Source organism: Bacillus rossius, chromosome 13, assembly GCF_032445375.1.
Source record: "Bacillus rossius redtenbacheri isolate Brsri chromosome 13, Brsri_v3, whole genome shotgun sequence".
Lineage (NCBI taxonomy): Eukaryota > Metazoa > Arthropoda > Insecta > Phasmatodea > Bacillidae > Bacillus > Bacillus rossius.
Window position 1 is genome coordinate 47,650,708 of NC_086340.1, and position 23,872 is coordinate 47,674,579.

Below are 23,872 nucleotides of genomic sequence, written 5' to 3' on the forward strand. Positions count from 1 at the left end.
CTGCGAGGAAGGCCCGGCAGTGCTGAGAACACGTTGGTTTGAGTGTCGGGGCAGCTCCGCTCTTGATACCCTGTTCTTTAAAGCGTTGTAGATGCTATGGACAGTACAGCTGTTATTGTTGTAAGTAGTGTTTGTTTTATAGGTTAATTATTTTACTGTTTGCAGATGTTTGTGTCACGCTTACCTTCTGCATATTGGAAGTTTGGTAGCAGTCATCTGACAGGTGACGTAACTACTCTGTTCACCCAGTATTATAGTGCAGACACTATCAAGAACATAGTGAGTGCTGTAGACTGTAGTTCGTAAACTCACTCTGGTAGCATGCAGATTCCTACTTATCTCCACTTCTTCCGTGAATTACGTACTTCAGACACATCAAGAATCTGCTGTCAGAACATGAAACGGACAATCAGTTTTGCTGTTTTATAGTATTTTGAGTGAATATAGGTAAAAATCATAACTTGACATGTATACGGTATTCTGAGAAGGTCACCAGTGCAGTACATTATGTAAATCAATTCAAGGAAACAAAATGCTAATGAATTTGGGTTGCCAACATGCGTTGTCACGAATATTAAAGTACCTATTTTTTTTAATTTTAAGTCACGTGATCTTTCATGCTTGTTGTGCAATAGCAAGATTACGGTAAAAATGAAGTTGTGTTCATGAATACATCAGGCAGTTGCTTGTTCTTTGCATTTCACATTGTAGTTGGTTTTCTGTTAGCACATTTTGTTATGGTTGACAGAGTAAACGTTTACACAAGTTGGCTTATTTAAGAAGAAGTTATTGAATTGTGAAAGATTTTTTTCACTAACGGGTTAGTGAATTTTTTTACGTAAGTTGGTAATGCTTATTTTTAAGTGTACTGTTTTAGAGGTTGAGGTTATGAAGTTGAACAGTTTGCACAAAGGGGCCCGCCGAGCCAGGCGTGTGTTTGTGCCGTGAATGCGATGCTGCAGTGCAGTGCGGCCTCCAAGAGCCAGGTTGTGGACTGACGAGCGATCTTTTTTTGTCCATAGGGCAACTATTGGATTTCAGAGTTAATCATAACGGTATATGGTGGAGAAAGTTCTGTGAGTACTTTGAATAATCTGTCCTGGATGTTTCGTTATTTAAAATTATTCTAAAACATTTTTAGCAGGTTTCACTCTTATAAAAATAAAGTTTAGAAACGAAACCTGGAAACAGAACTAGTTATCCACCCTCAGCGTACTCTTGAATGCTCTCGGCAAACAGACATCACTCTGACATCCGGAGCAGCTTTCACTTGCGTGGTGTCCCGTGAAGCACCGCATGTCCGCGGGTTGGCGGGCCTCAACAGTTCAGGGAGATAAGAAAGCAAGTGTTCATATTATCACTTTGACCACCTTGGTATTTATTATTTTAAAGATAGTGAATTATATTTATATATTTAAAGAAAGTGTTTGTATTTGTACATTTAAAAAAAAAAGGGTTTTCATATTTGTATGATAAAACAAGTGTTATTTTTTATTCAGAGTATGTCGTAGTTTTGGGTTTAGTAGTTCCTTGTTGACTTCATGTGATGGTTACTGCATGTAATATTTTTTTTTTTTACCTCAATGTTTATTATCTTTTAACTATTGTTTATAAGGTAACTGATAAAACAGGACTGTTTAAAATTGTTAAAGAAAAGTTTATAAATACCCATTGGGTACAACATACATGTTTGATAATATTGAGATGGATATTAAAGGAGAAACACTAGAAAACTCTCACATAGAACCCCATAAATTTGATCAGAAACAGTTGAGTGTTCCAACACTACGGAATGCGTACCACACAGTAGAGTTGTTTACTCCTGAGGAAGGCCATTACGTGATTAAAAATATGAGGTTTTTATTATTTTATAATTTTGAAAGTGCTTTCTCCTTTAATGTCTGTCCTTGTATTATCACACTAAAACGTCCCACTGCTTGCGTCTGGTTCCGAATGTACTGTCCTGGCCTCCTAGTTGGGGATGTGCGATATTGTAAATAACCTATCTTTAGTGGACAAAGTAAATATTAAGAAATTATGAAGACAATCAACATTGTAAAGTAGAGGCTGTGTGTGTTGTGTATCGTAGAGGCAACAATACACAGTAGCAATGTGTACAGATTTAATTTAGTCCATTTTTGAGATTCATGTGCTGACATTCGTAGTTGTTGTTGTTTGTTGTGTTGGCAGTACAAATATGCAATTAATTGAACATTATCTTCTTTCTATTTATAATGAAAATATTTAAAATATTTTCTTCTTTGAACTTGGTGTTTCAAGTACATTGAAATTCATCAGTACTGTTATTTGGCCTGTTTGAAGCGTGCTGTTAATAACTGAACAGTGGTTAGAGGCAAGGAAGTGTCGTGGACTCACTCGGAGCCGGCTGATCCTCCGAGTTGTGCTGACCGCTCCCCTCGGCTAGAGACGGCGGCTGTCTGCGACATTCCTGCCTCTGCGACTGTTCCTTCGACTTCCCTGCTTTGGCAGCACAATTCATTGTAACTTTTAGAAGTACTTTTATGTTGTTCACCACTAAATTTTTTAACTTTTTTGGTTATAACATCCTGCTTAGGATCAATTGAAAAGATTTGACTTGTGGCTACTCCAATAATAGTAAAATAGTACCTGATTTTAAATTAGAGAAGAGGCAGATTCCTTTCCTGCTCCTTTCTGGTGGTTTGCAACCAAGACTGCAGATTCCATCTGCTATACTGTTACAGGGTTGAATAATAATATTCACACTTAAATAAACTTAAAGGGAATGCTTTATTAGGTTTTATTACTAATAGGTATTATTTTTTTTGGTTTTAACTTTACCTATTGAGGATGAAAATTTCCTTTAACTTAAGTATATTTTATATCATCTAAGTGAAGTGAATACAGTTTTCATACACCGAAAAGTTAACTTAAAATTTTAACCGCTGTGTCTGGCTAAATGACAGTTTTAAGTGTTTTCTGCATCATAATGTTCACAAATAAAATATAAGCCTTTAAGCTTCAATTATGGATTGACAGCAGATGTAGACAACTACTATCTTTTCTATGGTTTTTCATACTTGAGCAAGGACGAAATCTCGAGACCAGATGAAAGGTTTTGGAAAATGTTGTAATGAACGCAGTGACTCCATATCTCTGGTAAGGTTAAAATGGGACAACTTAAAGCTTATATAGGTCTACTAAATTGCTGGAAAATTTACGGGCTACATACGCATTGCGTCACAGTAAAAAATAAAAAAAAAATCTGCAAATAGCATGCCGTATGCGGAGAAAGGTCAAAATTTTGATCGAAAATAGATCAGCATAATATATAGACACGGCAGGTGATTTCCCGTGGCAGCAGGACACGGCAACGGCAATTCATTTCCCGCGGCAGCGGTGGGAAAAATTGTGGGGGGGGAGGGGGGATAGCCACAAATGGACGTAATTTGGCCTCGCTGTTTCGTACGTACAACTCTGTTGTAAGGACAAATTTCGGTGAACCATGAGTGTACGTAGAATCGAGGTTTCACTGTATTAATTTATGGCATTCAACTCAGTGTGAAAACGATAGTCAAACATCTGTTAAAAATATCAGAACTTTAGAATAAAAATAAAGTGTAATAAACGTAGAATCCAAAACTGGCTATGAATCCATATCAAAAAATTATGATATGTAAAATATAGTCAAAATACGTGATAAATTTCAATTTGCTGCTGTCGTACTCCGAGAAAATATCAAGGTGAAATATTACATAGCCGAAATTGACATGACTATTTTCTAAAAGATAAATACGGCGAGACCGTTTACGAACCGCCGATAGATCATCAGGAAAGTCAACAACTGGTTCAGATAGGTACTCTTCTTTCAATACAGGACAATACGATTGTACGCAAGTAGTCTTATAAGAATTAATGCTGCAGAAAATAATTCTTTTTTCAGTTGCATAAAATTATAAAACCTTATCAAAATTTCTTTGGTAATATAAATGTATAAAAATTTAATCTTACAAACAAGTAATTTCTATCGCTTTCAAAATTGTTTTACCAATTAAAGCAAATATTGAACCTTGGCTAGTAATGAATTGTCTCTCCTGAGCTATTATAACCAGGGATCTTCCAAGTAGTTGACGCTCGGCTTTGGGACATCGTGCCGGCCCGGGGTCCTTGGAGTGGTGACGAGCTAATACGACCAACCACTCTCACCGGCTGGCGATACACTGCAGGTTGTACAGCACTCGCATCTGTAGTGTGCTAAACAACTGCATCAGCCTAGTTTCTTCCTATTTTATAACTTTTGAACAAGTTTAGTTTATCCTAGAATGTATTGTAGCTTAATAGGGATCTGATTCCCAGGGGTCAAATATTTCATTAGCTAATATTTTTTTTTTAAAAGATTAGTTTATAGTTGGTGTTTTTTACTAGTGCTACACACTAAAGATGAATGGAATAGAAATCACTAGTGTTTTTAGTATTATAGTTTTACAAATGCTAGTTCTCGGTTTGGAAAAGAAGAAAAAAAACCTCTCTCTCAAGAAACTGAATTCACATAATCAAAATATGTAGAATGGTTTCAAACATTTCAACTGTTTCCTGTTGTGTGGCACGCCGTCCGTGCTGTGACTGGCACGGAGACGCGAACCGCAGACTTCAGACCTCGAGCGTCTGTGCGGGGTCCACTCGGGAGTAGCCACAAGGTGTTCTTCAGTCGGATCAATGTTTCATTTCAGTCGAGAGATTACTGTTAGGTTGAAAGTTCTACTGTATCATAACGTTCATAATTTAAATTTTGCATATAAATTCTAAATTTTATTGTGATTACGGACTCTAGTCTCTTGTATAAAATAGTACTTAAGTATTTTACGTTGTTAATATTAATAAAGTTTACTATATCTCAACTGGAACACTATTGTGTGACTGACTGTATAGTGTGTGCTGATTGTGGAAGTAAAATTAACTCCCAGTTTTGTGATTCAATGGTCAAAATGTGTTGAGCTTGGCAATTTTTTAATGATTGTCACATCTTCAATGTATTGTGTTCACTCATTGTATTGCAGATCAGTTATGTGTGTCTTTTAAGCCTGTAAACAACTTTTATTGCTCTAAATATGTGTATTGACATGTTCAAATACTCATTACTGAATATAAATGTTTGTGGTTTTGTAAAGATAATTTTTGTGTCTTGTTCTAAATGTCAATAGTGATGCCTGTACAAAATATATATTTTTCAATCTTCACTTATCAATGTAGTATCTTTATCATAATTGTCATAGTTTTCTTCATTCAATATTTAAAATTCTATTCCTTAAGTAACTACAGTTCAGTAATTTAAAACTTACCAACATTTACTGCGAACAGAGTTACAAAGTTGTTGAATAATTCATGTGGAGATTTGTAGTTGTTTTTTGTTTGTTATTAAACTTTAAAATATATACTGGCAAACGAGTGTGATATATAATTGCCAGTTCAAATTAGTCTCAAAAAATCATTTTTAGAGTATTTGGGATATTGTTAGGATTGTGATATTTCAAACAATAGTTATTTTGTATTCTTAATAATTTGGTTTATTTAGTATAATTCTTTTAAATTATTGCAAATGTTTTTAACCTAATGAAAGATAAAATGGAAAAAGTATGTTTAAGATATTTTCTATGAAGAAACATCATATCATATTTTTGTACATCATTTCAATTCACTATTTAAAATAAAGAAGTAAAATTTATTTCAGTGTTATTGATATGATTGTTATTGATATATATATATTTTAAGTTTTGATATTTTGGTTTAACTGTACAGAAATACATGACTTATTAGAAACAGTGTAACATGATATGCTGTGGCCTGAATACTGCATGTGTGTGGAAATATTGGTATATTTGTTATTGATGTTGTTATTGTTGATATTTAGATATACATTGTAAAGGTGTTGTTATTGGTGTACATATTTAGTAATACAAAGACTATGCAGTAAACCTGTAACTGAATACTGTAGTCCATGTTGTAAAAAATAGGTGTGTGTTGGTACAAACTGATAGTGTTTGATCTTCTGACAATTTTTCATATTTAATGGGAAACATATTTTTTGAACAACTTATAGTTATAACTAAAAAAAAAACTTAAAATTTTTTTGTAAGATTTTATTAATAAGTATTGCAATACATTTTTTTAATTTTTGGCATTTGTTTTTCTATGCATTTTGTTTTTAATTCAACCGAACTTATTGCATATAAAAATATTTTTCCTACCAGTATTTGAATAGGAAAATTTGTGTCCTGACAGTATAAAAACTTAATTCTTGTTAATATGGTGGCATTTTTACTTAGTATCATTAAGTTCATAAAGTTTAAAATATATATTTTGTATCAGTAAAGGCAATATGGTGGCATTTTTACTTAGTATCATTAAGTTCATAAAGTTTAAAATATACATTTTGTATCAGTAAAGGAAATCTTTGTAATCTTAGTTTTAAAATTGTGTTGTTCAAAAAAAAAATTTTAAACTTTCTTTGTGGCTTCAGTTTGTTAACTTGAGATATTAATCTCTTTTTATACACATAATTTTACGGGGTTCCATGAATATTGATAGCTTTAATAACCATTAGATTCTCCCTTCTAGGTTTGTGATTAAGTAGGTATGTAAATTGTTTTTGAATGAATTTTTTTTTGATACCACCACTAATAGCATAACACACACACACACACACACACACAAGCGCGCACGTGCGCACACACACACACATATAAATGCACAGACACACGCACACACGTGTATATGTATAAGTATGTATTCGAATATAGGTTTGTATACAGAGTGAGTCTGAATTCGACGAACAAACTTTGTCTGCTGGTTCATCAAGACAAAATAAAATGAAAACCTCCATACGACTCCTGGTATAAAACTCTTAAGTGCCTCCCAGGTCTGGTATACATCTTTGAAGTTGGAGCAGAACATCATTATAAACAATAGAGAAAGTATTTAAGATGGAGCGCTGAGTGTCTGGAGTATGTTTATTTAAATGATGTTCTCTAACCATTGGGAATTTTGTGGCCGTAGAAAAATTACTTTCTTGATCTGGTAACATGTCACAAAAATATGTAAAAAAAATAAAAGATTTTACCTACTACTAATTAATTAAATGAAATAATTTTGCTACATCCACAAAATTCACGGTGGTTGTAAAACATTATTTAGGTTCTCAGTGCTCCTTTTTAAATGCTTTCTCTATATTTTTTTTTCAATAAAAATGTTTTCCGCCCCAACTTAGAAAACGTATACTACACCTGGAAGGACTTTAGACCATAAATAGTATAGAGGTCATCAACTCATTTTGTAATTATTAACCTGCAGGCAAAGTTTGTTGTTCAAATTCATTCTCACTGTGTATATGTGTATTAATTTGTAAAGGATTGTTACAAATTTGCATGGCATAAATTTAGTGGGTGGTAGGGAATGCCAACAGTATCGTGCAAATTTGAATTTTGCGTCTTGACATGTTTGGAGTTAGCCTTGCACACTCGGAAACGGTGGTCTGGTGAAAACCACCCTTCTTGTTCTGAAACTGCCGGATCCATGCAGTCGCTGGTTAGCCATGTGAAGGTCTTCCTGTTGGGTACGTTTCTGTTGCTACTGCTGCGGTTCCTCTCGCTCCTCGTGCGCACGGGCCGTCTGCCGGTGCCGTGCCGTTACTGTAGTGGCAGCACCGCACGCACTCGCTCTGGTAGCCCCAGGTCCGTTCCACTGCCAGTAGCGCGTCGAGGCTGTCTCGCTACTGCACGGGGCTTTACAGAGCCTCATCTTGCACCAAATTATCAGATACTGCTATCAATACTATTCTCTTTTTGTTTAATACTCTCTTAAATGACCATACTATTGATAACAATTCAAAATAAAATTAAACATGGTACACTTCTGGAGAAAAAACATTTTTGAGTAGCTTTGACTATTCGTACTGTAAAAACATGTGCGATGCTAACTCGGCATGTTATAAAGATGCGACACTGACCGCTTGTTTTAAACACAGCCAAGTAGCATCAAAGAATCATTGAAACTGTTAGAATAAATTCATTCGCGCTGGTATGCCCAACTCATGAAGCGATGTAGAGCTTGCATTAAGGCCGATGGCAGACCGTTAGAATGTGTACTTTAATTTGATGAAATAATTCCATTGAATGCTTTGCTTATTTATTTTTGAATTTCACGTCTCGCCCTCTCATGTCAGAATCGCAGTGTGGTCTGGATACGTGAGCCAAACAAAGTTTCAGCCAACGGCAGCCCTTACAAAATTTTAGTGTCTGTAAATTTCACTTAAATATACAAATTAAACATCTTTAAGTATGACTTTCTGTTGTCGAAAATGTTCTAACATTTAAATATTTATTGTGTGTGAATTTTGAGCCTAAGCTCTCAAATTTCTACATTCTTATTAATCACCTTAAAATATGTCAATGAGTTATACTATGAAAGTATAGTCTTATGTAGTGTAAACTCCAGTATTTGGGAGGCATCTATCCTGGGTCTTTACAAACCTTCCTCCTTTTTCCGTTATGACGTTAGTTGTTCATTTAAACTGAGTGTAAGCCATTGCTATAACAACACCTTGTGTTCTAACAACAGCCTTGTGTTAGTATTGGCTCGCTCAGCCCCTTTAATTGTGATAGCTTCCATAATACATGTCATGTAGTTCAAATGCTTCTGTGAGCCAAATATATATTTTTTTTACCTTGTTCATTTTCATTGTGAGTCATTTTGGAACATTTTCAAAATATTTTTTTAAGAAATTTAAGGCTGATATGGGCACTCAAGTAAAGTTTACAATATTAAAAAAATTCTGTAGTGTGCAGAGTGCTAGGTTTTTTGCCCTACCAATCCCAGCAAGACGGAGTAACTCGGCAAACAATAGATGCCCTGTCAGTTGCAAGGTGAAGGGTGAGTGTGTTGTCGTGTGAAGTTGGCAACGCTTGTCTGCAGACAGCTCCCGGGGGTTATCTGCGTCGGAGTGCAGTGCCTGGTGTCGACACTAGGTACCGCGCTCGGTTGAGCTGTGTGTTGTGCGTCATCCATCCCATTCCCGTCCATCACGACTCCTGTCGGAACGAGCGGGCTGACTGTCATCTTTCCTCCTACCTTGACTTTGTCCTTGGACACGTTCTGTGATTAAACATGCACACGCGTTGCGTCTCATCACAAACATAATTTTTTTTTTCTTAATGCAACACCACAAAGACATTGTTATTCTGTAAGTGAGCGATCTGGTTCGTGCTTCTACGCTGCCGCAGACGGAGCGGTCCAATGTCGCGCTTGGTGTTGTCTGTAGTTTCCCTGTGAGGCTGGCTTGTGCACAGTGCATGGGAAGTGCACGCACATGTCCTGAACTGTTCATGTTCGGATGTAAACTAAATATGTGGCAAATGCTAGTTTCTCTTATGTAGAATCAGCATAGAAAATCAATGAGCTTCATTTTTCTATTCTGTGACAGGTAAATGTATTTTGTATTCTTACGGTTATTGTTATAAAATTGCTATCAGTTTGTGCAGAACATGATCCATATGATACTGTTACTGTTAGTGAGTGTTGTAGTTCATTGTTACTGTTGTTGTCGTGGGAATCATTCGGCCTATTACAATTTATACTGAGATATATTTTTCATTTGTATTATTTTACAAATAGCTCATCTGTTTTATTTCTTTGCATCTTCAAATTAATATTATATTTTTTAATATAAATTTATATCTGTGTATAACTGTTATTAGTTTTGTATATATTTGTAATGCTCATGACTTTTGTCAACTTTCTTCTGTAATCATACTTTAGTAATAATTGTATGTGCTAATTACTCTTTCACCCTAGTTATTAAAAGAAGGTATTTAATATTTGAACCAAATTGTGGTTTCCTTTTGTTACTTAACTAATACTAAAAGCTAAATAATGTACCTGTTTTGTGTTGTTTGTTATTTTTTTGTCAGTTATTATACCTATTTCTTTGTACAACTCTTGGTTATAAATTTAGTAATTTACTCAATTGTGAATATATTCTTAAGTATGTTTTTATATTACTGAGTATATTGTAAATACATGTTTTATTATTTAAGAAAAATAATTTAGCTTTTTATTGCAAATTATGTTTTGAAATTTTTATAAAATTTAGTTTTTTTTTTATTATGTTAGTTATTTTTTATGATAGCACTTGACTAAATTTTATTTTGTAGGCAACCAAAGTGAATAGACTTGGGCTTGCAGTTAGGTTCAGTGTCTGCTGCATTATTTTTGGTGAGCTAATAAATTGTGTTATAAAATATATGATTTTAGTTTGACATGTATCTTACTAATAGATTTTTTTTTAACGGTAGAATAGTTTATGTTGCTAATATAACATTAGTATACTTCTTGAGCATATGCATGGAAATCCACTGTTTGGTTTCTGTAGCTATTATGCAGATATTTTCAGTTAGTTTTGTCTATTACTGCAACATTTTGAGCACTGCTGATCTAGCAGACTAGTTACTTAACATCTGGTTGTGTCACTGCGTATCCCTGCCTTGTGTGTGCAGAAGAGTGGTGCTGGTTCATATTAAATATGCATTGAATATTAAATCACGGAGACTGTTCTTTTTCTGTTTTCGATAATAAATTCTCAACGAAAGTCAATCAAATAAAATTTTTTCAATTTGAATTAATATTTGAGTGCCTAAGAATGTTAATTTTGGTTATATAAGCTTACTTTAATAGTTAGGAGTTACATATTCTCTTTTCTAATAAGAAAACTGAATATCAAAAATCATACCTATTCAGTCATACAGGATGATCTGTAATATATAACATTATGAGACTTCAAAAGTAAAAATACATATTATATACAGAGGTGCCCACCCCCTAAACACTATGACTCACCCCCCCCCCTAACCTAATGATAACCCCCCCCCCCCTAACCTAATGATAACCCCCCCCCCCCCCACGGAATTTTTTTATGCCATTTTCTCGATGATTTACTCAATTATTTTATAATATTTTACTTTTTTAGTATTATATTTTATCACATTTTGCATTAATTAAAACTGATTTTCTAATAATAATTTTGGTCATATCAGGTAATATTTCCATCCTGAACCGACAGATGCCAAACTGCTTTTGTTGAGGAAAGTGCGGGGTTGCCAATCTGATTTACAAGATCCCTTTCAATTATCAAAGCACCAGAAACGTATTTTCACATTAGAAGCTATAATTATGTAAATAATATATACATTTTTATCGTCTTTTAACCACCCCCCCCCCCCCCCTGAAATTTTAATGACGCAGTCTGCGTCGTTACCCCCCCCTTGTGGGCACCCCTGTTATATATGACAACTTACAAATCAAAATTACTTTAAAACTAGCTATAAGAGTAGCCAGCTTCACATGTTGTATGATTTTTTTTTTTACTTGTGTGTTCTGAAGTTATGATTTGAAATTTGTAGGTAAGTTTTTTTTTGTTCTACAAGTATTATTAGTTTGCAAAGTAGGCCAACAAATAATTTTTATTTAAATACGATTACCTTAGCCTATATATGTATATTATTTCCATATTTCAGAAAAAAAAATAACTTTTAATCATTTTGGGGAAAACTTCAGTTTTGAATCTAACAAAAATATTTCTTTTCATTTTCCTGAAAATATTGACCAATTATTTAATTTTATATATATTTATTAAAGAATACCAGCATTTGCGCAACCCTAGTTTGTATATTTCAACCCAGCCACCATACTGAAGCTAGATGCACTATGGTCATTACAATACTGGTGCAATTTCAATAGGGTACAGTAGTAGTAGGAGAAATTCCTTTCCATCCAATCAATTGACTTGTTCACATTTATTTCTGTACTGCTTACGCTTCCATTAATATAAATGTGCTTAATGTGTTTTGTGCTGAGCTATTTCAAAGTATGTTTAACGGAAATGGTAATAATTTTGCACTATCTTCCTGCAGCCCGGTGGACTCACTGGTTCGACCAGACGGCAAGCTGTTAAAGTAAAGGGAGAGGTGGAAATGTTGTTATAGAACAGGACTACCACATTTGTTAACTTGTTTTTTATTGATAACAATCATGAGTATAAATGCTTAATACATGCATAACAATGTATGTGAACAAAGCGTGCTCTATTAAGATGCAATAAAACAATCGCAACAAGTCCGCAAGAAAGTTACAAATATAACAAGAACCGTTATGATGTGATAAGTTACCTCAATAAACGCAACATGAAAACAAATACTGAGAATATAGAATATGTTACAGTAAAATAGATTATTAAAATACAGCAGTATTAAAGGAGTATAAAACCCTGGCGGGCTACGCAGGCCATATAAAAAATGATTCAAACAAACAAAACAATTTAGACAATCAAAACGAATAATATATGGCCCTAAATGTGGAGATTCGGTGCGGCCAGGGGAGAGATTACACTAGCCCAATCTCTATATTGGCTCGCGCAGCAAATGGCGCCTATGGCGTTAAAGGCCAAAGACAAAACAAGCAAGAAAAATGAAACTAATCAAAGCCCCACAACAAAACAAGGCGGCCAATATCTTTGTGGCGTAAAGAAAAAGTATGTTTACCAGTGGCAATGCAAACCACGTAAGAAAACTGGCAGTATAGCGAGACACAAACGGAAATGCCCAGACTACATCCCAAACGGCTAGAACAAACATCGTGGCTGATTAAAGTTAACTTTACAAGGGCGTAACAAATGTATGTAAAAAAAACCCACGGCCACATCGTGCAAGAAATGTAACGTTACAGTATGCAAGTTACCGTCATCGCATCGCTGATACTGACCAGTACACACTGCTCGAGAGCTCGCGGGCCCTTACAAGCACGACATAGAGGGCGCTGGAGCTGCACTGCAGGGGAAGGAGCGGGCATGCGGAGGGGAATCCAACCAGCGGAAGAGGTAGCAGAGAGGGGGAAACGACGAAGGGAGGGGACGGAATCGCTCAGCTGTACAGCGACGCAAGAAGCATGTGCTTCGTTCCAATGAAAATTTGTAATTTTATGAAACCAAATTCATCAACTTTTTGCACATGTGAGTGCGTTTAGAATCAGGTACTGGCTAAGTCATCCTAAATAACACAGTAGCGTACTAGTACTAGGTCAGCTGTTCTCTGTTTGGGCCGTATTGTAGTAATGTCATTGGCAGTAATGTTCATGTGTAAAGTGGTCAGTTGTTTATGACCATGTCCGCATGTTCCTGGAACAAAGCAGTGGGTAGTCATGCATGTGCTGTTCAATGCACAGCTTCTCGCACGCTGTGTGGCTGGAGAAACTAATTGTCAAGTCTTGGATACTTTTCTTTGACTGCTTGCAGTCACAAAATAGTAATAGTTTTGTTAAGAATCTATAATTAACTATGACTTCTTTTAGCCGCAATATGAGTTACTGAGTTACTTTTATGGCCTAACAACTATAACGAAACACGAAGTATTACTTGCACATATGTGTTCATGTTTACATTAGCAAAAGTGTCGGAACAGTGCTTGGCTGTTTTGAATTGTTAGTTATTGATAAGTTTTCTTTAGTTTTTTTTAAAAAATAAACTTAAGAGATTATTATTAAATAATCTAAAGTGTAATGAAGTATCCAGGACTAAGTTTGCTTCACTTGTGCCTTTTTCAACTAAACCCCAACATTACTGTACGCTTAACATTACATTTCATACTCCATTGTTTTACTCTAGTCACTTTCAAGACATCAGCATTCAGCGCCTAGCCTGGAGTGTCAGTGTGAATATGTAAATATAATTTAGTTTGTTACCTTGCAACGTTATTCAAGTACGTATTTATTTATATACTCAGCGTGTTGGTGTAGTCGAATATGTACGGCAGTTAGGGCCTGGAAAAATTAGCATCTATTTATTACATAATTAGCATTTATGATGTTGAAAATTAGCATCTATTTTCCAGAAATTAGCATCTATTTTTGAGAAATTTGCATAAGATATTAAAGTTACATAACAATACAAGAAGTTGTAATAGTGTTTATACCCATTATGACGAATTTTAACACAAACCAAAATCATTAAACGGTATTTGTAAACAAACGTTTGACCACTAGTAATTTCAGATGGAAACAAACTGACGATTCGAGTTGACCAACTTCAGTACGCTAAACGTGCACCACAAAATGTATGATTTGTCCCTATGTAAAATATTGATCAGAAAAAAAAATTGAAGACTAAAGTGATTATCAACGAATGTAAAAAACCGCGTACTAAAATATTTGTAGTAGTTTTCAGCATTTAAAATATTTTCATTTTTATCTTTGCAAGTTCACTACGATCCCGTCAACGACCTAGATATTTTCTAGGTTGTTGGTTTCCGTGATGCGCTTCCCGGGAAATTTTGTTTTGTTAGGTTAGATACTCTTCATGAACAGGCAACACACGATGCAATGGCGAACGTAGGCGAACGTGATGTGATCTAACAAAACAAAATAACTGCGTCGATAAGTAGTGTGAACATTCTTTTCTAAACAACATTCAACGGTATCTTGAGTAAATCGTAAAGAATAAATTTACAAAATTACTTATTCTATACTATCATGCGTGATATTTGGTTAAGGAATGTTTTATAAATAAAGGTTAGGATTCGGATTTTATTCCTTCAACAAGCCTTGTCAGAAGCTATTGTTTACGGTAATTGTGTTATGGTGGCTATTTTCAAAAAAAAATACTTTGAGGAATGTGTGTTCAAGCCATTTTGTTGCATTCTATAGTGGTTTTTCGCCCGATAATGGCAATTTTACCGCGATTTCGCAAATATAGCATTTATAACAACAATTAGTAAAAAATCGCATCTAACCTCAAAATTCGCAAAAAAATCGCATCTATCGCAAATTGCGAATTTTTCCGGCCCCTAACGGCAGTTAAAAGTTGAAGTTCTGATGGTGATGTATGTGTGGCTGATAGATATGTTAAAGTGTTAAATACTTAAGTGCAGTAAAAAGTTAAATTTCAGTTGTTTTGTCAAGAGTGAAGGCATTAGTAACACTTGGTACTGCTGTCTTCTCATATGTAGAGGTGCATTTCGTGAATTTTTGACCTTGAAACAACACACATGTCCTGGAATGTGTGTCTATTCAGAGTGAGGGCGTACCGGTGTTGTGGTGAAAATATCGGTGGAAATTAATGGACGCCACCACATGAGTGGGCACGTGGACCCGGCTGAAAGACTCTATTCAGGGCGTTACGTGGCCCGTGTGCGGCGAGATATTAGCCCTCCAGATGTTATACGCAGCTCCTGTCCCTACCTAAGCCCGCTCTCAGCGTCGGGCACGCTTCTCCTCCGCGGTGGGCTCTCAGGGCGTCCCACACGCCGCTGACCAGGTTAAGGACCCACGTGGCTCCCCGAACACAAAACACGTAACACAGTTAATTGGCTTTTATTCTACTCACGGTACACGTCCTTACACGATCCTCCACTGATACAACTGTAAAACGCCCGAGGCACGAATCCGATTAGGTGAGGAGGCGAACCACGCACGTGGTCGCCTCAAGGCAGAGACACGTCCGCCCTCGGCCGGCGGGGGAGAGAGACTGGGCTGAGTTCATCGCTTGCAGGTGGCAACATGGCGCCCTTCGCGCCGAACACAATTACCGTTACAATTTAGCTGTAGCGTGCCCCGGGTTACTATTAGAAAATACATAAATCCCTTTACAATAATTATTAAATTACTTCCATGTCCAGACCGTCTGTAATAATTACGTATAAGCATAAAACATGATTTAAATGAGTTGCCTGCTAGTTCCTCCGTCGCCCGCTAGGGAGCGTCCTTGTTCGTGCTTGGACTTATTAAATAATAAAAGACCATGAAGTTATTAATTAAAAACACATACATGCATAGCCATCGTTACACTGTTTGGGGCGGAAAGAAAAAGGATTACAATATTAATTAATATATTTAGGGGTGCGGTGCACTGCATCTAAGCGCCCTCTTGCCGGGCTAGAAACACACACACACACACACACACACACACAGGCACGAGCGGGAGGTTTTAACTGAGACGGTGGTTGGGCGGTGTCATATCGAGCTCAAAGGGGCCGCAGGCCCGGACGACGTCAAGAGATGATGACGTCAAGAGATGATTTATGAATGGCTCTAAAACTTTGACTTGCAAAGGGAGAAGTTTTGTGACCTCTTGCTTACTCAAAGACAATCCCAGCTTAATATAAAAGTAGCTATTGCTTATCAAGCACATTCTTTAGAATGTAATAGAATGTAATTTTGGTTTCATGCTTGTCTTCCTACCACAATACCAACCACACAGACAACAAATACAAAGCTGAACAGGCAGGCAAACATGACAAATAGCCTGTTTCCAGCATATGTTGTCATACAGTTAGGTGTTTTAAAAACCTTTCACCAATCTGAGCTCTACTGATGATGTGAAGACTGTATATTCTAGGCAGAATTGTTCACATTTGAAGTTTTACTAAACATTTTACGTATATTATCAGTTTTAGGGAGGTTACTTGGTATTATAAAAAATTTTAATCAACTTGTTTTCAGTTTTTCCATCTTTTTGCAAAATTAACACCCAAACAATTTTTGTTGTTTATTTTAAATTTTAACGTCATAAAAAAATGTTTCAAACTTGAGTTAAGTGTATAAACTAATCTGTAACTACTTATCTGAAAATGAATATCAGAATTATTGTTTTTAAAAAATTTCCTTTAGATACTGTACATACATATTTATAATTATGATGTGTAAACATCTTAGCTTTTGTTATACATCATTCGGTTAGAGTAATTTTGTGATAATAGTTCGGAAATCGACGAACGGAAATGTAGAACAAAGAGGGCGGACATACGTACAGCAACATATACCCACATAGTCACTTACGTAAAATATTAGGGTACATACCAAATGTTTTGGAGTGCCAAATGAAACTGACAAGATTCAAAGATTCACATCTCAAAATTCATCATAACTCCCCCAGGCAGATAATCCCGTTAGGGCATGATCCCGGTCAGGAGAAAGATGGTTCTTTTACATGCCAAGCACTGTTTCCAGAGACTGACATGGGTTTCTAAAAACCGAGAAATAGATACGCCATTTCCAATCGCGGCATGTTACTGGGGAGTGCCCAGCTAGGTCGAGAGGTTGAGGGAACCCATCCCAACTTCGGCCCCACCAAAACACCCCCAGCTCCGCCGTCCACCCTCTGACCTCCAACAGAGCCAGCCCCCTCTGAGGGATCTGAGTAGCAACGACACGGAACCATACCTCTCACATCCCTGGGACCCCTCGGTCACCCAGTTACTCGTGATCCAGCTGAGGCCTATCCAACCTCTACTAGCTCAGCAGGCTAGTACCCGAGCTTAAGTAGCTCAACACTTCCACTCGTCAACAGGGCGGGGACCCTTCGGAGTGTTCTCCAAGCATAGGAGGACCACAACCACCACGTTTCCTACTCCAATCCTGATCCTGAGCCATTTGAGGAAATCTCAGCAGGGAACTATCACAGTAAAGGATCAGTCCCATGGCACCCTTCATCTTCAGGTATAGTGCTTTCCCAGGCAGCCTCATAGCGGGAGAGCACCCCCTAATCCGGACTTGGATGTCCTCGGGTACTTCAATATCAGCATTTCCCCCGCCCAAAGGTTACAGCTTTGCCAGAGCCCGGGTAGGTATGGTAACACCATACCATGGATTGCCTTAATTGCCGACCCTTGGACTATCCACCGCCCGAAGGTTACAGCTTTGCCAGAGCCCGGGTGCCCAGACAGGGAGCGAAACCCCGCCACGCTGCCGCCCTTCGCTGTTCCATATGCATACTGGATTCTTCACTTTGAATCCGATGCTTTGAGACACCACCTAGGGTTTGGGGGTCCAAAACCCCCCAGTGGACTTTCTGCAGGGGCAAGTCGTAGTCACCTACCCCCAACTTACTGATCCACCAGAATTCCCGTTCCGACATACCGAGGAAGTCAGAGGAGTGGGCACCCCCGGCAATTGCCCATATTTGTTTAAACACTGGCGCCACGGGAAGGCTATGGGTTGCCGTAAGCGGGAGAGGCTATATATTCGCATCACACGCCCTTTTTGGGTCTTGCAGAGAGCTTCACTCGGATACTAGAGCCGACTACAGCTCCGACACTTCATAGGTCCGCTCTTCATCCAACAAGGTTGACGGGAAACCCCGTTGGACGCAAGACCCTTAAGCCAGCAAAATGAAACTGACAGTGAAACTACCCAGGAACATATTTATAATTATTGCTTCTTGAAGTTTTAGCTTGTGTCTTGTTACCAACTATGTTTATTATGTTCGCCAAGATTTACAAAGTAGGCACAACCTATATTTAAACATATTCTTCCTTTATTCTATGTTTCTGTCACAAGTCAGTTTTATTTATTCATTTTGACTCCAGTATTAATTGGCATGTTTTATTTATTATTTCATACTTGTCAATTGTTTTGCATGAAAAACCTTGTGCTTAATTTTTGCTATAAAAATGAGGTTTTTCTTTATTTATTTCTTTCCAACCATTGAGACATGGCATGGCATGGAATAACAGAATAAGCCAACAAAGCTTCCACAGCTTGCCCACACCGTGTGCACCAAGGCATTGCAGCTGTTCTGAAACCACCTGTAGCACACCAAGTGCACTAACTCCCTGCCTACACAAACTGCATCATAACTGTTTCAAAACTACCCGAAACACATCAAATGCACTGACTTTATGAGAAAAATTTTTCCAAAATTTCATTGTTAAATTACTTTCAAAAATAAAATAACATTAATTTTCTTGGTTTTAACAAACATGTAGGCCATCTATTATTATAAACACAACTATATTTTTCATAAAATAGTGAAAGAAAATGAAAATGCAACCAAGCCAAGAAATGTGACCAGTTGGTAACAACTTTCTCTTCGAATGTCTGCTGTCTGCTGTTGGAGATTTCTGGAGTTTTGTTCCTCTCAATCGCTTACATATTTCAAATATTCGTAGGGATGTTTACTGAAGCCTTGATATTTATACTGAAGATAATCATCTACTCAGTGTTGTGGCTCGCAGGCGGCTGCTGAATGCTCATGTGTCTAGCCGGAGTCCCTGTGATTTGTGAGGCTAGTGTTTATATTTTCAACTTTATTTACTTTCAAAGGGGATGCTGTTTGTATTATTTAATGTTGCTAATAAATTGGTTGTGCTAATAGTATAAAAATTGTTTTTATGTTTTTTTCTTTAAACTGTAAGTGGTCCAGAATCAAGCACTTGCATATAGTGTTTATTTTTAAAACTGTAAATACTACTTATTTACTGTAACATGCATTTTTGTTTTCATATATCATATTTTGTATTTATTGTAGGTCATTTCTTATGCGACAAAACATTTTCGATAATAATTTGTGGGACAGCTAGAAATAATTATTTGTGTACTTTATCACATTATTTATTTGAATGTGATTAATAAATTTTCATTTCATATGAAATCTGCAAGTGTTTGAAAACAGGCTAACTTTCATTAAAACATTTTTTTTGTTACAAAATGTCTTTTGTAATGTAAGTTATTTTTGATATTAATAGCACACAGATAATGTGTGTTTTGGACACATGTGAATGTGATAAGTGTAAACATTATTCGAAAATATATATTAACTTACATGTTTGTGGTTTAGATTTTATATGAATGTTACATGTGTGTGAACTGTCACTCCACATGATGTGCCTCGTACAGTGTGGACTGCTGGGCTCCTGTTCTGTTTCTGCGTCGGAGGAGACCCACCGTGTGTCACTTCACTTTGCTGCGTCTCACAAGTATCATTTAGGCTGGTGTTGCACACAATAATAAGGCGTTTTGTTTCTTAAACATATTCCTAGAGTGTGATAGGACACGGCCAGTCCCTTATTTGTCCCATCCATTGCCAATCTGTTGCCCAAATTCCACGCATGCGCACAGCTCATTTTTTTGTTGATTTCGTCCAGATGGCTGAACCGCATCTGGTGCCATTAACTCATGTATAGTCATTTTTGTGATTATCGGAGGAGGTACCAAGCGTGTTGGTGCACCAAATTAAACTTCATGATAGCGAAACTATACTGGAATACATTTCATACACAAAAATAGTCATAACAATAAATAATTGCAACTTCAAAAATTACTGGAAAAATATAAAGACTGTTCTATTTTTATATTATAGTGCTGCTATCTCTTAATATTTTTTGCCGGAACAATTGTATCGATGGTTGTTTAAAGTCTACGTGAATGTGCTAAAACCAGATTCTAGACTGGTGTAGGGCACTGTTTATTTCCTTTCCCGAAATCGGTTTGGACACATTCTAGAATACGGCCTGTGTGTAAGGTTACGGTTGTGTCCCATCAAGGCAGTGCTTGTTCGCTATCTTACCCGAACGCCTCGGAGTACCGCTTTTAGAGATTTTATTTTTTTATGTCATTTTACTGCATGATTATTTAGCAGTGTAAATAATACATGCTGTTCAGTTTTAAAATCTAGTGAGATAAGGTTTTGAAGTGTCCAAATAGCTCTCAACGACCATGAATCCTCAGTGGTACGATGTTGTTTCAGTGCAGTTGCTTGCGTTGAAGATGACGAGAGTATGCAATGTCGAAATTTTCTTGCATCTTATAATTGTATATTTAACCCAGTCAATTCTCTTAATATAGATAAGTTAAATAAACAATACCAGGTAATTTAAGTAAATTAAAAATAATTTTTGGGCTTGTGGTTATTTCAGAAATATTCAAATACACTATTTCTTTTAACTTACAGGGCAAGTAATATTTGAGCTCTTAATTTTTTTTTTTTTTTTTTTTTTTAAATTTTGGTTTTTGTGGCAATATTTGTTTAGTCTTCATTGATTTAAAGCTTACTTCCTCATATGTAATTGGCAAACTCTAAATTTTTAACATTATCATCATTGAAAAATGAACAAATTTTATTAAATGTGTATGTGCTGTGCCCATCACTAAACTCATAGGCTGTTGGTGGGCATGTTACTAACTTGAATCAATAAAAAATGAATCCTTAAATTTTTGTATACAATAATTATTAATTGATTATTAATAATAAAATGTGTAATATGTTCAAAATAATTGAATTCTGTATGAACACAATGCCCATATTCACACATCTCTGATATTACATTTTCCTGCATATCAATCAGTATTTTGCCATTTTTTAAATTTTTTCTTTTTTAGTTTTATTCATAGGTAAGAATAATTTTACAATGTGAAAATAACCTTATTTACAACATGTTTCAGTTTGTATTATGCGTAGCTGATTTCAATATAAATTGGAGTACTAATGCTATTTTAATAAGGCCGCATTCTAGAAAGTGTCCAAACGATTCCCAGAAAGGAATAAACAATGCCCTACGCGAGACTAGAATTTGGTTTTATCGCATTCTACTTTTATTTTCCACCTTTTCTTCCATTCTGCACCCAACTGAACTGGGACTAACCTTATTAATCTACAAAGATACTGACGGAGGAACAGTTACTGGTGGCTGGCTGTCTACTGTGTACATTGCATATGTATTGTGTGTTTTCTTAGAGTTGGCGACAATAACTCGAACAGAAATTTTTTTAGCTTAGACTAACATATAAAATTAGATGTATTGAATAATATTAAATGTTATGTGATTTTTTCTAAGTACATTGGTGAATACCTTTTTGTTTTTACTGTATTTGTGTTCTCTTCAAAAATGAAAAACTGATAAAAAAAATTGATTCAGTAATGTGGTAGTATTTTTAACCTGAAATTTCAGCTTATGTTACAATGTATCATACAAATAGTCTTGATTGTTTGAATTTATGCTGACTTTAAATTTAATGAATTGAATATTTAAAGTGATATTTGTAGCATAGTTGAAAATGATTTGTAGTTTTCAAGTTAACAATACATTCCTGGCATCATGGCGTGCGATCACAAACATTGTTGTGTAAGTTAATGAAATAAGTTGTGTGATATTGTTTCAAAATAAAACAAATATTTTATGTGCATGTGTGATTGAAAATAAACCACTACTTGTTCAGTAGGAAATTATGTTTGTAATTGTTGTAACATTTAGAAGCTAAGCAATAAATACAGAATATTAATTTTGTCATTTTTATTGACTGTCCATAAACATGTGTGTTCTTGTTGCCATCATACCCGGTTTGGTGCCAAAACCTGGCATGGGTCTAGTCTTATTTGCTCCTGTTTGGTTGTAATCGTCCAGGAGTCATGAGGCTAGCTCCGTGTCTGCCCCAGCGTTGCTTGCGTGGGACATCGGCTCGAAGGATTCTTGCAGACGTGACGCACAATCTTCGTAAAGCACCCTGACTGGAGACTTGGAAATAACAGTAGATTGTTTGCCAGACAACTTAACACCTTGCACCTGTACAGTTGTGGTTATTTTCATAGTTTGATATTGAAATTACAAGTCGCCCTGGTTAAGCTCTTCGCAATGACAGTCTTGGTTTTGATCGGAGTCTGCAAATCCAGTGAGTTAACAAATAATGGCGAATTATGCTTGGTGGTTCGGAGCCGCAAATCTACTTCAAATGTTTCCAAGTGGTGTTGATAACAACAGCATATGAACTGATATTTTGAACGATGTCATCAGTTGCAACCAAACCAAGCTGCATGGCGTCCCGTTCAAACCATTCCAAAATGTCTTGCTCACGTGCTCACTTGGCGATTTGCGCTGAACGTGCAGCTGGTATTGCCAGTTTGTCTTTCGTAAATCACGTATGGTTTGTTCCCCAAAGCCATGTTCTTGGGACAGCTGTTCTTTGTCTGGTTGGTCATTCATTTAAAATTTTTGTTGAATGTCAAGTAGGTACCACTCGATTGCATTTATTATAATATTACTGTCTCAAGATGATGACAAAACACAGGGGGGGTAACGACGCAGACTGCGTCATTAAAATTTCAGGGAGGGGGAGTGGGGGTGGTTAAAAGACGAGAAAAATGTATATTTTATTTACAAAATTATAGCTTCTAATGTGAAAATACGTTTCTGGTGCTTTGATAATTGAAAGGGATCTTGTAAATCAAATTGGCAACCCCGCACTTCTTTCCTCAACAAAAGCAGTTTGGCATCTGTCGGTTCAGGATGGAAATATTACCTGATATGACCAAAATTGTTATTAGAAAATCAGTTTTAATTAATGCAAAATGTGATAAAATATAGTACTATAAAAGTATAATATTATAAAATAATTGAGTAAATCATTGAGAAAATGGAATAAAAAATTTCGTGGCGGGGGGAGGGGGGCACCTCTGCAAAACAACACTGCGCATCGCAACTGCTTCCTTGAGACCAGGCAGGCCAGTTGTCTCTCGCGCGGGTCACCACAGCCGCTGGCCAGAGCGTGGTTCACAAGGGCACGCACAGCTTGCGTGGCTCCAGCAGTATCAGAGCTCATGATGCACACTTGCACTTGCCGACTGTGTATGTACTGTGTTTGGCAACATTTGTCTTCAATCACAGCAAATACTTAAATGCTGTGTCACATCAATAGATCACAAAAATAAAAATAGTCTATTTTTTTGTTTATGGTATATGAAAGTGAAATATGATACAGTTAATCAGCACTTGGATACTTGGTAGTCTACTGTATTTTATGGAACTGAGAAGCCATTCAGTGCTAATGAATTTTAGCATTATTTAGTTGAATTTAAATATGTAGCCATAGTGGTAATGTAATGCCTTAATATGTGATGCTCCTGCTAAATCATTTGTGTTAAACATGAAATCTCACAGTGAATGTTACAGTTGTCCAAAGTGTATGTTAGGAGGAGCATATGTAGAAAATAGAGTAGCTTTCAGGGAACATGTCCCACAAAGAGATCTGATGGTGAGTTCTTAAATTGTGAAGATAATTGTTTAAATAAAGGTATAAGTATCTTGAT

The 23,872-nt window shown here is 36.3% G+C and overlaps 1 protein-coding gene across 1 annotated transcript in view; it reads left to right on the forward strand.

The window, feature by feature from the left end:
• LOC134538538 (1-phosphatidylinositol 4,5-bisphosphate phosphodiesterase classes I and II) overlaps window positions 1-22,070 on the forward strand; it is a 106,093-nt gene extending 84,023 nt beyond the window's left edge. Inside the window, exon 21 of the mRNA XM_063379946.1 lies at window positions 166-22,070. The gene's annotated coding sequence lies outside the window, so the exon portion shown is untranslated. The remainder of the gene's footprint in view (window positions 1-165) is intronic.
• Window positions 22,071-23,872: the final 1,802 nt, after the last annotated feature.